The sequence below is a fragment of the Hetaerina americana genome, unplaced genomic scaffold (assembly GCF_022747635.1).
Source record: "Hetaerina americana unplaced genomic scaffold, ioHetAmer1.1.p SCAF_7, whole genome shotgun sequence".
In the NCBI taxonomy this organism is placed as follows: domain Eukaryota; kingdom Metazoa; phylum Arthropoda; class Insecta; order Odonata; family Calopterygidae; genus Hetaerina; species Hetaerina americana.
In genome coordinates, this window is record NW_027287316.1 from 23,320,770 (window position 1) to 23,334,871 (window position 14,102).

Genomic DNA, 14,102 nt, shown 5'->3' on the forward strand with positions numbered 1-14,102 from the left:
CCCCCTTGTTCATTTCCTATTGGTCCCTTTACCTCTCCTTCCCCCACCTCTCCCCCGCACATCCTCTCCGCTCTTCCCCGAGAACGCCATTCTGAAGACGACAGCCGTGCTGTCGAAACGTAAAATAACAAATTGTGAGGGTCCTTTCTTTGTGTCTCTATATTCTAAAAATCTACATCTGTGTTTTTATATATTTGTGTGTCGCCGAAGAGCGTTCCATTTCGAAGATATTATATATATATATATATATATATATATATATATATATATATATATATATATATATATACCCACAATTTCTATTATTTCAGTTCAAACACACCTCAAAGCATCGTAAATAGTTAGAAAATTGTAGTTCCTGTTTAAATGCTTAATTTATTTCGCTTTCAGTTTTCGCCGCCGTTACGCATTGAGCCTGGTTATGATATTTAACAATCAATTTTTATTAAATATTTAAAATGTTTCTAGGGATGCAAGTTGTACTTCTCCATTAATTTTGGGCAAAACCGACCACATTTTAAATGCTATCTCACCACTGAGTTTAATGTAATAAAACTTTACCCTCTACGTTCTACCTATCGCTCGTATAATCAATTGTAACGACCCGAATATTTCCCTAACTAAGAACATCGATCGAAGAATCTCCCGACACCGCTGGCGCTTCGACAAGATTTTGAAAATCCGTTCCCAATTTGTTCCTTTCACACTACCATGTTACAACAAAATGTTTCCAAAATCAAATCGCATCATAACCTGTTCAATTTTTGCACGGCTGAAAAGAAATGATAATCATTTTATCCGCGATGCTAATGCCAAGCGCTAGACTATCTCTAACTGCTGTAGTCGGAACTGAGGCAATCACCTAGGAGGAAAGAAGTCGTACGCACACACGTACGTATCAACGGGTCTTGAATTTTCCTCTAGAAGAATCATTATTTCCTCAAAGACGTAACGAGATTCCACAAAAACGGACATAAATGGTGAACTTTACTCGTTTCAAACAAACGCTCCCACACAAATTTCCCCACCAAATATATTATCATGAAGCTATTATATTCTTACGCAACATATTCAATCATAATCCACCAATTACGAAGGCATTTGTATCATTATTTCACTGTCCACTTCAATGTATATCATTCAATATCCCTTGAGCTACATATGATTCTTGAAAAGATACAGCCTCTCCTAAGACTTTAAGGGAAATGTTAGTTAGTCAGAAGAGTTAATGAGAGAATTTTCTTTTATTTTCATAAATTTACACGGAAGAGGAAATGTGTTCACTGTTTAAGCATTTTCTTTCCACAGATCGTAAGTGGATAATCCATTTTAATCGGCGCAAAGTTCCCTTGGAAAGGCTGTTTACTCCTGATTAACAAGCGTCGCACTCCAGCAGGAAAATAATATATTTTCCTTTTGACCTTTCACCATCCTCAGAGTGACGGAGTTTACTAATTTCACAGTTACGACTATCATAGAAAAGTGTGCATTCGAGGTTTAAATTAATTTCATCATTCATTATTTTCAAATATGAATTTCAATTTTTATAATGCAGTTTAAAAAATATTTTGCTGCCTATCCCCCCCCCACCCTAGAGCAAATTTTGCTCCGTTTTTTAAAACAGCAAGGTGCTTACTTGTGTATCTATTTATTATGTCAGGATGTTCTCTTTGAATCACGATTTTCAAAACCGCAAGTCAATTTACAATCATTTTTCAAAGTAATAAAATTTCATATTTATATTTATGTTGATAGAATTGAGCTCTTACGGCTAGTAGCATTGAATGAATGTAAAACTCCCATAGCTAACTGTTTACGGCTATTGGAGTTTTACATTCATTCAATCGTCAAATTTCAATGAATTTATAACGACCTTAGAAGCTAAGCGTACTGTCGAAAGGCCAAAAGAACTAAAATAGAGCACCCCAACATTATTGGAGCCGCTGGGAGCTTGGGAGCCGCTGGAGGTACAAATATTAGAAACTTTACTTTAACTACGACACCAATTTATATCGTACGAATTTAATGCTGATTGAGAAAGAATAACGCCAGCCTTACACTTAATCAGTATGCGAGACTACAACGAACAGTACGGGAAAGGAGTAGTAGTAGAATTTAGGGGAAGCGACCGACAGCTAAGGTCATTTGCGCCATATGGGGTAGACAGGAAAGGATGAAGAGTGGAAACCCGGCGTCGGCATTAGCCTACTCTTTACGAAAGGCGCCGCAGCTTAACGTCCCATTTACGAAAGGGGTCCGCAGCTTAACGCCCCATCCGACGGACGGCATACTCACTCAAACTGCCCCCCACAAAGCACCTCAAGTAGGGATCGAGATACCTCTGAAAAATATTCAACACCTCCGGGATTTGAACCCGGGCCTTCTGGGTGGGAAGCCAGTACGATAGCCACCGCAACATCTCGATCTCCGTGCAGGAAAGTAACGCCACCAGTAGCCATATTTGGAATCTTTTTTTCCTCAGAAAAATTTGTTACCAGAAAATGAGAAAACATTTCCATATCGCTAATGGCTAACCAGACACTCCTTGTCACATACCCTTGTGACGGTTTGCAGAATGACATGTACACGTAGATATCGATGAGCTTTTACCAGTTGTCTAAATTTCACAAGACGCGAAAATTTTAGAATACGTTCACAGACGGTTTAGAAGAACTTGAAGATTTATTTCAGCTTTGAAAGACATCCCCCTCATACTCGCAAAAATTCTTAAATCACTTATTCACCATAGGACCACCCTTACCGGGCAAAAATATTCATTCCCAACGACTAACATTTGTTTGAAAACGACTGTCAAAAAGAATTTTGGCACACGGAACCTAAAATTCTGGCTCAACGTACACGTATTAATAATTAATGCCATTCACTAAATTCTTATTAAATCACCCAAGCAACCGACTTTATCAAACTGTCAGAACGTCAGTGAACTTTCCTAAAGTTTTTAAAAAAATAGCCTAAGTTTTTTTTCAGCGTCTTAATGAAACGCGTAAAAATATAAGGCGGAAGGGAAAACCATAATTCACACTTCGGCACCTGCGTCGCATGTTACTCATATCACACACTATACGACCCACGGTCACACCGCACTATATGACCAACGGTCGAAAGGAATTCCCGCACGAGCCACTGTATGGATTTCTCATTTCGAACAGGGAAAATTACTTCCTGAAGAAGAAGAAACCTCGTGAATTTATTAGCACTGGTTGCGTGAGTGAACTTGCGCATGTCGGCCACTATCTCGAGTCCACTGGGAAATTATTCCCGGGAATGTCTCGGGAACCAACCGGGAGAGTGGATAAAGGTAGAGATGGCGTGCGGCCGATTGCGGAACTCGTGAATCCGCCCCCATCCCTCTCAGTCGGCCAAAACAAACGATCTCTACTTCGATGGACGATCGTGAACAAGAAACTGAATGAAATGAAAACACAGGCTTATGTCTCGCCTCCACGGCAGATGCTACATACCAGGCCTCGCAATGCGGCCGGTTAATGGCTATTCAAATTTCGAACGCCACTTCGGGGTTCTACAGCTCGACAGTATTCCGCTCGAGCGACATTAAAAATCGAGATCGGAAGGTGTTTCGCGACAGGACCACATTTCGGACGAACGACTAATGGCGTCGCCGATCAATTTCTTCCGTCTGAGCTTAAGAGTACCAAGAAACTGTCCATGGAGTTCGGAGGTGAAATACTGGTCATTACTTGCCCTTTGCTATGATATTCTAGCCAACTGAAGCGGAAACGCGTGGAATAAAGGACATACCTTAGGCTTTAAATGCACAAATACAGCAGAGTGAATACTTCATTCATTTATTTATGTCCCCTGCAAGACACTGCTAGGGGTTGTGACAGGGGATGAATACACACAAGACTAATTTTTACCCGAACACCCTACCGCGGTCGGAAAATGCTATTACGATATCTTATCGTTCGTGCAAAAAATGACAACTTAAATCAATCTGTTCTCCACTTATTAACTCTCATTTTATTGACATGATCTCTCCTACTGTAGTACGATGGGGGTAATAAGACATTTTCAACATCACTGCTATGAGACGCCCTTCAATTTATACAAAAGCTTCAATCTGTAGTTTAACCTTCGCTCCGTGAGTGATTCCCAGCCTAGCTGCTCTAATATTTTTGATTCGCTGGTATTAAAGATCCGTTGCGTTAGCTACTTTGCACACCCCTCCTTGTACAGTAAGAACACGGCTGGATGATTTGCTAATTCTTGTTGTCACGTATTAATTTCGGATTGGACACCGCCATTTAAAATCTAATTCTGTCCCCACAACGGTCGTATCGTCATGCATTGACCAACTTGGTATTTACTTATACAAATTACTTCGAAATAAATAGCTGATGTTGACTAAAAAAGTCACAAACAAAATCACTCTTCAAAATGGCAATTTCTTTCAGAACAGGTATAAAGCGCATAACTACTTCAAATAATATTAAGTTAATTACGGTAAATTGAGTCCGGCGATTCGTCATGGGAACTGACCTTCAGGGAAATTTATTGACCTGGAAGGTTCAACTCCTGATGAAGCGATTTTCATACTGAATCCGCATTAAAATTCTAATAATTTTCCACAACTCCCATTTACGTAAATGGCAATATTTAAATGTTACGATTCAAACACTGAATTTAATGTATCTAATCCTCCGTTGCCTCTAAGATCCGACAGATAGTTTGATGCAAGTTGTCAGCAGAAAAATGTCCACAGCCCAAACAGGAAAAATTATTTTTAAGCCTTTGATCTTCCAATGTGTATAATCAAATCTCGCGATTAATATAGATTTATCCCGAAAAAATCAACGAATCAGACGAATTAGATCACACTACCCAAAATGGGCATGTCAACACCCTGGTTTCGCATGAGAAAACGAGTAGGCAACCAAGGCTAGGATCAGTAATATCGGACATTAACCTCGCGAATTAGTTATGTAGTTTCCTCTTACAATATTTAAGTTAAATGAACCGTGAAAATGAAAGCTGAAGATACTCGCAACCATTCGCCCGCGAAGGCAGAAATACTCGACTCTCGAAGAATAAAAGATTAATTTTTTCAAATGCAATTTGATCTTCACTAATCCCAAACCATTATAATCAGGTCACCGCAAAAAACTCCAATTATCCCAAATCACCTTTTATAATGGCGTCCAGGTACACGGAATTCAGAAAATATTTAAGATAGCGTAGTATCTTATGAGGAGTCAAGTCGTTTCCATCTTGAAATGTCCTTTATTATTGTTATATAAACCTCGTCGCAATTAGGCAATTGTCCTGGTGGTTACGTTCAAGTCTGGTAAACGGTCACTCTTAAAATGCACATTGATACATACACAAGAAGAACAGATACGAGACAAAATGCTCTTATATACAATGACACTTCATGATTACCAACCGCACCTTTACCATCAAACAAGGGGTAGATTCACAGCGTACCTACAACGCTCCATTTATCTCTCTCTCCATTAATTTTCCAGAAACTAGTGCTGTTATTATTTTTTTAAAGACTATTAGGTTTAAAGCATGTCAACCTAGAAAATGTTATTTATTTCCGTTCTGGATATTTCTATAAGAATTCTTACAAACTGAAGTCGCCAGTTTTAAACCGTGTCAAAACAGTTGCTAGAGGAAAACGGGCCCATGCCTCGAAGCCCGCAGTTCAATTCGTAATACATAACAGACAGTAACTACCATATTTCTTTGGACAGTTTAAGTGTTGTAAATGAATCACTTACTTGGATGCCACCGGATGAGAACGAGAATTAGATTACGATTTCGTATCGCTGAACCATTGTCAATTACTGGCCCGTGCCGGTCGATAAGGAAGGCCGGACGGTAATACATTCGCTTGAAGATAACCATTACAAGGGACTCGGGAACATCCCGGGTTCAAAACGGAGATTGGATCACGAGCGGTGAAATACGACTGCAGCATTTTCAAATTGCAATTGCGCGGCATGATGGCAAAAACCGTTTCCAATCATGCCGCGTCACTTTTTTTCATCTCGGAGAAAAACACCTCACAATTATAACATGATTTTTCATTCAGAATTCAAATTATATAGATGAGCTTTGCACTAAAGACGTAATAAAAAATGTTATTAAATTCTTACGAATGAAAATTTGATTTTTCTATCAAAAGCTCCAGTTTTTTAAAGAGGCGTAATAACCCTAGTTCCTTCGTTTAACGAGGTGGAGAACGATAATACGTACTTGTGAACCAGAGAAAATGCTACCAATATTCTACAGGGTTAGTCGTCAAATCAAAACTGGTTGTACTCAAAATCTAACTGAAAAATGTACGAAGAGGAAATGACATTCTTTTTTACTTTTTCCAAGTGTATAAAACATTCTCCATATCTCGTACCTTCGCCCATCATACGATAACGCCAGTAAAATATGATCAATAAACATATAATACTCAAAATTACAATGCAATAATAAGTATACTTCAGTTCAACTCGATCATGAGGAAAACAGAAGCGAAGGCAACAGAGGGCGTGCGGCAGGAGCTGCGTGGTCGTGATCTGCGCATGGGCCGTTGGGGAGTGCCGAACGTGTCAAATGGGCCGGGGGGACGCCGAAGGGACTCGAACTCTTCAAGACGTCGCTGGTAACACTCTATGCATGTGCGTCCACACCACAAATCTTCAACAGTCAACGCGTATTTTTTTCGTCCAACAGAACTGATGGGCTTGTTGCAAAGATGAATTAATTACAGACAAAAAATAGGCAATACCTTTTTCAGACTAAAAACAATCATATGAATCAAAGTTTTGTTTTTCAATATCTGAACTTACTACAGAGAAGTCTTTGATAATTCCTTTGTATAAAATAAATAATGAGGTACGGATTACCAGTCAATTGCCAATGGACTGGTTAAAACCGTTACACATCTCATTCTGTTTTGCCATCATCTTGTGCCTGCAATAATTTACGAACTTTAATTTCTATTTCAAGAGTATTAAATACCATCAAGTAGAGTCATGATACGCCGCAAATCTCGTATATGCGACCCTATTTGTAATGTGTGGTACTGTTGGCTATGCGAAGAAAGCAATGTTGTTAAGCATGCAATTAAGAAGGAGAAAATATTCACTTAGGTTTATTACTACGAGCCCTTAAATCGCCACACATGAAAATACATGTCAAGTGGACCTTTGCAAAAGTGATTTTGGAAACCCATCCAAAACACAAGTCAAACTCACGATACTTGAGTAGTAGTAGTAGTTTTATAGGGGAGGCGACTGATAGCTAAGGTCACTTGCGCCATAAAGATTGAATGGGGAAGGAGGAAGGGTGGAGAGAAAGCCAATGCATTGGTCACCACACCATCCCAATCCCCCACGATACTGGATTACAGTGCTATTAAAAAGGATTAGAAATGGAAATACACACTCGGGTCATTGTTTGCCCAGACTGCGTTGAGCTAACAAAGAACCCTTATGGTACCACAACTATTTTACGAATAGACTCAATAGACTATAACGAGTCTCAACAAAATGCACCAAAAACCACTCGGTTCTCCTTTGGTCTTACTGACAAGGTATGAAATACACCATGAAGTTACTTTCTATCCGGAAAACACTTAGAACAGAAGAGGCAACACTAATACGGAACGAACACTGCAAATTGAGATCTACCTGTAAATACTACGTATGCATCAAGATTAATTCTTTTGCTCGTTTATGTCGCGGTCAATGACAATGCTCATACTTTGCTCAGCGCCAACTGAATTTTCTAATTGGAACTTTCATCCAAGAGTATTGGCGTAAAAGTCTGACGAATCGCATTACATTTTTAATTATTCACATAAACATGCAAGCAACATCGATGTCTCCGACTTAAGAATCAAACTGGGAAAGGAGGTACTAGGCACGCGTCACGATGACTTTTAATCAATTCCAACGCCAAATAGTCTGATGTGGAGGAAAGAAATCTTTTATAGGCTCAACAAAAATATTTTATTGGATGTAATAACCATAAGGTGAATTTACCTTCAGGTAAACAGATTGCCTTTTTGAATGCAATACGAAAGACACACGGAACTGAGCGATTATAACTTTTAGTACCAACCCAATTTTTCGCCTTTCTAGTAACATAAATTATTTCGCAAACTTCCACCGCTATAACTCTCTGCAGTAACCACAACTTCCGAGTCCTTTCTAATATGAGAAAGGGCGACACATTTTAGAGGAACGATCGTCTACTACGTCGATTCAATGCCGGAGTTAACCTTTGAAATCTGTCTCCCAAGGAAAAGTAGTTAAATAAAGAAGCAGATAAGGAACGCCAGTTGTGGACGAGTGTGCGACAAATCACAAAAGGCGAACCTCAAAACTCTTTAGAATGACCCCGAAGAGGGCGTAGTTAGAATCTCAATTGATCGATTTGTAGCCAGCAGCGTGAGGCAACTATGACAATTAGGGCAGCAAGTTACGAATGGGTTACGCTGACGGAAAATGTCACAACTCCGTATTATTGATGCACCTCATAATCTCTGATGATTTAGCGCCTACCTTCCACACATCGACATATGTTTCAAAGAGTATACACAGCGGGAATACGTTACACCTAATTCATAGTATTTTCTTCCTAGTAGCTTTCACCTTACTGGTCATTTCACTACGAAAAAAACCACAGACTAATTTTCCTTATTAATTTAGTTCCAAATTTGTCACATTGAACATGGGTGCAGTCAACTCCCATTAGTTGCTGCTATAAAGTCTCTAATTTTGCGAGTGCCAACTTTGAGCGATTGCTTAGTCAGATTGACCTCTGACAAGAGATACATTCCTAATACTAATATCTCCCACAAATCATGGTATAGTTTTAACGAATTATGAACATACATTGCGAGTTTCCATAATATACCGATGATAGAGTACCCGTCCAAATCCTTCACTGCAGCTAGAGAAGATAGCCTTCTCGAAGTATTATTACTAAAAAAATTAAAATGACTCATCACCTTCACAGGTGTTTATTTTTCTTATCGCAGATGCAGCACAAATTAAAATGCACATCACACTTGGTGATTTTTCCAAATGCCATCACGGAGCAGAATCCGACGGTCGAATACGGAACGAGATCAGACATCAAAGGAGGATATGTGCATGATGTCATAGTAACGCCATTGCCTCTGGGCTCAACAGCATAACAAATGAGTCTGTGGTATCGCTAGCATCGAATATTACAGATAATACATTGACGGCATTATTCCGCAAAAAGAACGCCATTACAATCAAAATAGAAATGCAATTTTGCCCTTAAACTAGTTTCACAATCCACAGAAGCAGCACCCGGGAACATGTCAATAGTCAACGATGTGCGCCGGCCAAAAACTATACCTTTTACTATAATTCCTTGGATGCACTACTTACTGAGGGAGTAACCTACATCCCGGGTCAATACCCACTGCTTTCAAGAGGTTTGCTTTCAAAACGCCACCTATCAACACTGCATAAAAGCCTCTGTCCCTTGCTTGATTTCCTCGCTATTACGCATTCACAAACTCATGATCTGCGTTTCTTCCTGATAACATCCACCTCCTGCAACACACCTCCTGTAACTCTGATCAATTTGTTTAAGTTACTTAGCTACAACAATTTTCACCGAGTTAAAACCAAAAAGAACATATTCCTTTTTTCCTTAAATTTTCACGAAATACATAACAATTACGAATCTCGAACGAGGGGCGGGGATAAATCGCACTACGGGAGGTTATCTAGTTAAAATATTTGAGGCCAATCTCTTCCCGGTGAGCAAAGGCGGAGATTGCGAGAAGAGGATCGATAAGGAAGGAGACTAGCCGTGCCCGTGAGCCGCAGGAAAAGGCAGAGAAGAGATCCCGGAAATAGCCTCGCCTAGGTGAGACCGCTAATGAAAAAAAGCGACATTAAAGGGTGTCTCTTCGACTGGGGAAATCAAGAGGACGTCCAATCTCCTCTATTCCCAACATCTCCACACTTCTTGTCTGCAAATTATTTTTAGAGAGAAAATTAAAGGAGTAATGGAAATAAGCATGCGTTGTGAAAACCATGGAGAAGATGGCTCTACGCCGTCGTATTATTAGAAATGGCTAGCTCAAATTCAAAAATTTAAAGAATCATCGGACAAGTATGAAAGTGTGGACTCAACTATGGAAGTGTCCAGAAAAGTTCCACGAAATGTCAAAGAATGGGAACTTTGACAAGAAGAAACCCACACATTGGGTGATGAAACAGTAAGAATCTGAGGAGCATCATTTATTTCTACCATTGGCCCATAAAAATGCATTTAGCATGACAACCCGTGGAAATGTCATTCAAATAACTGCATCCTTTATTCGGTTGACCCTGTCTCTTGCATATTCCCGCTAATATGGGAAGCTGAATCGGGGTGAGCAGGATTTAACACTATCACATTTGGCGAATTTTAAAAATAGATATTTCACTTTGTAATCTGCATACGAGACGTACTTGGAGACATGAAGCAATGACAAACATAAAAAAGAATTATTAACCACATGTGCAGAGGTTAGCCCATCGAATAATAGGGTAGTCATCTGCGTCATTCAAATAATTTTCGACCAGGGACGACTATGATTCATAAGAAAAATGGATTGGCCATTACCGGTTTTAGTACCCTAAAGGAAATTTGTTTTAAGAATATTATTCACGATCACATTGTTTACATTTACGTACGACTTTTGCTCTATCAATTTGATAATAGAAGTTTTTAATACATTACAAATGCTGCGTAAAGCCAAATTTTAATTTTAAGAATACCAGAATATTTCAGCGATATTCTTACACATTAATGCGATCTATAAACAATTATTACAACTTCTGAATATTTCAAGCGGGATACATTGTTCATCGTGCGGAAAATGCAATGTTCTTCCTATGGAGCACTTTATCTTCGGGAATAAACTGATATCCCTCCATCGATTTTTATCTAATAATTTTGTGGGTCGCGGTAGTCTAGGGGCAGAGCGTTGGACTACTGACCGGAGGGCACGGCTTCGAATTCCGGGCCAACCTCTCTGGGCACCTGCAGCTCCGCCCAAGCTGTGTGATTTGTCGGGTATCGGATATTCCTGGGAAACCATAACCGGCACAGGAAAAGGAACTGGCTCGAGCCTAATAGTGAGTTAAATCCATGGTTCTACCAGCACCAAACTGACCTTCGAGTTGATTATTTTATTAAGGTTTTAACTCATAATTCACGCTAGCTGCTTAGTTAATACTAATAGCTAATAACATCCAAATAAATCGAGAATCTCCAATGAAAATTTTACATACTTCAAACTCTTCGACGTATAAACGCTATCATTGATCCCAGTAATCAATAGTTCTTATGGTTTTGACTACACAGTAAACTGGAATCTTACCTTTATACAGAAGAATAATACTTCTTAACAATTGATCCAGACGTACAGGTATACTAACATTAATTACCTCTGATGAATATCCTCTAACAATTTATTCATTCACATCAACCACAGACCTTAGTGATAAGTGGCTACTGGGCCCATGAGGACGAACACCATTCGTGACACTTTTCTTTCAGAAACATAGTCACGAAACCTTTGACAGATACCTCAAGTCTTCGTTTACTGGCAATGATCTCCGTACAATTGACGTAAAACCCGATTCATTTGGCAATGATGTAGTATTTTCATGCAGCAAAACTGCGAAGTTCACAATTAATCGTGCCAATAGTAATTTCGCACGGATATAATGTTCTTACGTGTTATTCATTCGCTCGATGTTAGAAATGCTGAAACGACAACAATTAAAAAACAAAGGTAAACATTAAACTTCTGGTCAAGATTCTTCCAGGGAAATAATGATCCATGCAAATAACTTCATGATCCATAGCATTCGCGCGTTAAGAACTGAACAAGGTCCAGAAGTGACACTCAGGGTTTCAGTGTTACTCCCGCGCAGTACCATCTTGCTGGCGCCGCAATCAGCATCTGCAAGGCCGAAGTTCTCCTATCTGAAGATGCTGACTGCATCGCAAGCGAAAACCTCGTCCAGATGGAACAACACGGGAGAAACATGGGAGCGATACGAAAACCATGGTATCAGCCATATAAAGCCGAGTAAATGCCCACCGGTGGCGCCTTAAAGGAGTTGGCATTCGTGAAACGTATAATTAGAAAATATATCACTGACCAAACGAAGGAAATGACTAATTTCTCCGAAATTAGAGCTCACATCGGATATCTGGTGAACAACTGATAGACCATCACTAAAAAGTGATCTAGTGATTAAGAAATAAAATAAAACCAGATTGAATCAAAAAAAGAAAACAGCAATATCCTCCTTCACAGAGAAGAGAATGGGAAAACATGCCTCACACGGACAAAAGATATCAATAAGAACCAAAAACAATATGGGTTCAAGGAAAAGGATACACGAAACTAAGTGTTCAAAATGGGGTTGCGGGAGTTCAAAACGGGGGTTTAAATTCCGAAGGTGAAGGATATGTCCGAAGATAAACCAAAGATGATGCCCAAGGGCATTCCCGGAAGAAGAACGATCAAGAACATCCCGATGAACGAAGGAAGACCTAGGCTAAAGAGAAATGAAAGGAAAAAATTGCGTAAAACGCACACTATAGATTGCTGAAACGAAACCAAAAAACGCAAGAACGAAAACCTGACCCTTTCGTGAAACACTCCCATCATATGACACAAAGCGTCGCAGAATCGTCACCTTAAAATGGGATGGGAGACCCTAGAGACTGGAAGACTAAAACTCTATACTAAACTAATTATGAGGCCACTACCGCGACTTTACCATCGGAAATGTACCACCGAGGAAGCAGCACAAGCATCGCACTCCGTCGGAGAATCGGACGGCAGCAGTAAAATTGACGAGATCCTGTCGAACAGACTGATTAATTCTTGGATTCATCTTTCCCTCACGTGATTCCAAGCAACGTTGTGCAAAGATGGGAAAACAACAGCATATAAATTCATATTACATATTTAGGGGTCGCGGTGGTCCAGGGGTAGAGCGTTGGACTACTGACCGGAGGGCCCGGGCAAGCCTCTCTGAGCACCCAACCTTGGTGATTTTTCCGGTACCTGGTCTTCCTGGAAAACCATGCCCCCCCTCCCCTGATGTGTGAATTTCACACGCCATCGGGCTTAGTACTGGGTGAATTCTACCATCATCTACCAAACCAACCTTAGGGTTGATTACTGTGTTTATGATTTTATTACATTTTTCAACTTTTTCCCGTCATTTTCAAGGCTGACCCTCTCAAACCCTGCCAAAGAGTGTGCTTTGGCCTCACCAACACATTTACACTGCAAATTGCTTATTCGAGTTGCTTATTCCTTTATTTTGACTTGCTAGTAAAGACAGTTAAATCTGAAGCAGTTAAGCATCTCGAATTCGAAGGTGGAATGCGAAAAACCGAACAACAAGTTCAGAACCTTAGAAGAATCCTTGGAAGAATGGCGTCTGTGACCACTGGTGACAGTCAAAATGAAGAGTCAAAGAAGGAAATATGAGAACTAGTAGGAATGGAAAAAGAGATAACACCCTGGTATCCCATACTCGGAAACGAAGACACAGATAGCGATTAAAATAGGAAAAATCGCGAGGAAGGTTGGCATTGAAGAGATATCGGAGAAATGGAAGGGAAAGCAGAGGATGACACCAAGGGGAAGATGAAGGAAGGTACAGAAGAAGGGACCATTTGGTCTCAATTTGGCCCAAATAAAGACCTCTTTCTATATCTATCAAGCCATACGGCCCCATTAATTGTTCATCAATCACAATATGTGCGCAAATTACCTTATCGTCCGGAAGTACTCGCCCATTCGACAGAAATAAAAGCTGAAATCATAGAAATACTCGGGGCATAATTCGATTTTAGACGGAATCAAAAATCTAATATAATTATTCAGAATTTCATTTGAGGATCCAAGAATAGGAAGCGTAGTCCATAGCCCTGAAGAAATTCGCCATATTTATTATCAACTCGTGACTTCTTTTGTAATAACCTTGAAGTCGGATGTTATTTCTCGAACAAAACCAAAGGTTCACAGAAGACACAGCCTTCCTCCAACT

The 14,102-nt window shown here is 39.8% G+C and overlaps 1 protein-coding gene across 1 annotated transcript in view; it reads right to left on the bottom strand.

Moving 5' to 3' along the window:
* The window catches only part of LOC139696276 (tetraspanin-18-like), a 104,420-nt gene that overhangs the window by 74,769 nt on the left and 15,549 nt on the right, over positions 1 to 14,102 (bottom strand). The window lies entirely within an intron of this gene.